General features: G+C 40.4%; 1 long non-coding RNA gene across 1 annotated transcript; it reads left to right on the plus strand.

The window, feature by feature from the left end:
• The first annotated feature begins 259 nt into the window (after positions 1-259).
• Positions 260-975, plus strand: LOC127532687 (uncharacterized). The gene is made up of 3 exons (XR_007940273.1): positions 260-440; positions 532-623; positions 740-975. It is a non-coding gene; the product is annotated as an uncharacterized LOC127532687 (long non-coding RNA).
• The last annotated feature ends 604 nt before the right edge of the window (positions 976-1579 follow it).

Consider the following 1579-nt stretch of genomic DNA (forward strand, 5'->3'; position numbering starts at 1 on the left):
TTTCATGCAGATTGGATTTTTAAAACTGTTGGTCAGAATAAATTACTTTTGTGTGCAAATTAATCTGACTGAACTTTCAAAATTCTTGCCAGCTTCTTCTCCTCCAACATATGTCTTTAAGGCCTGGTGGAACCTGACGTGGGAGGGAGCTCAGAGCTACTGCAGGAAGTTCCACACAGACGTGGCCTCCATCAGGAATGAAGAAGAGAGGACACTGGTCCAGAAGGCCATAACAGGAAATCACGTTGCTTTCGTTGGTCTGTCTCGAAGAACCTGGTACTCTTGGTCAGATGGCACAGAGCATGAATTCAAAAACTGGTTGACTGGAAACATACCATATAACAGTGGAGACTGTGCTACCAGTTTGATCGGTGCTACTGATGCTGGAAAGTGGGTGGAAGATCACTGTGACCAAAAACGTCCTTTCATGTGCCACTACGGTGAGTTGTCTTCAAACAAACTCACACTGACTGTGCTGCACTGACACTCAAGTCTGTTTTTCATGAATCTGTATTTCCATTTTGTCCACAGAGAAAAAGCAGCAGCTTCGGATCAAGCTGAGGGTTCTGAAATCCACAATGGACCTGAATGACCCCGCTGTGACGGAGGCCATCCAGAAACTGGTCAGTGTGAGATGAGATACTTTCATGTTAACATTTAAATTTAAGAGGACACAAATCTGTAAGAACAAGAAGAAGAATCAAAATCTTTTCTTTCTGCTCATGAACTTGTTTTTCAGCTGGAGAAGAAGCTGAAAGAGAAAGGGATCACAGCAGGGTTCAAACTTAGATGGGTCAAGAAGCCTGACAACACCATCTTTGAGGAAGAGAAGGAAGAGAAGGATGAACTGTAAACTGTATTTACAGGATATCTTTCATTTGTTTTACTTTGAAGGTTCATGTTTTAGGTTGACATGTTAGAGCCAACTAATAAATATCAAACTGTCATGTGAGACATTTATTGTTTTGGAGTAGAGCAGAGTAAATTGTTCAGAAAAATGATCAAATATCTTATTTATCCCGTTGCTGTGTTGATAAATTCATGGTAGGGCAGATTTACAGCTGATTTTATGCAACATACATTTGAAAATCTACACATTTAAACTGTGAAAATTTTCTCATGTGAAAATGTTGTAATGAACTGCAGAGACATCAGCGTATCCCTGTAAAGCTGGATTCATTTATAGAGCATGGTGTTGGATATTTCAGAGTGATGTGTGATGTATTAGGATTTAATATTGTAGCTTTGTAAGAAAATCTCTGAGGTCATGAGAGTTATGAAGGAAAAATGACTCTTTCCCCTTTCTAAGGTCATAATGGCCTTTAGACAGACAGACACTGCAGGAGATCAGATATCGTCTATTGTGATGTGACTCAGCAGACCAGTTGTCTCCATATTGGTCTGTAATCTAAATCTGACCTTCTCCCAACTCCAATATAAAGCCAAAGATCAGAGAGAATCCTCAGAAGTGCTGCTGGCATTGCTTGCATGTACTGCTGCTCTGTTGGTGTCACTTCTCCTGATATCAGTAAACATTACTCACAACCTAAGTCATCTGAGTCTCCAGTGTGTCTCTCTG

This window comes from Acanthochromis polyacanthus, chromosome 24 (assembly GCF_021347895.1).
Source record: "Acanthochromis polyacanthus isolate Apoly-LR-REF ecotype Palm Island chromosome 24, KAUST_Apoly_ChrSc, whole genome shotgun sequence".
NCBI classification, from domain to species: domain Eukaryota; kingdom Metazoa; phylum Chordata; class Actinopteri; family Pomacentridae; genus Acanthochromis; species Acanthochromis polyacanthus.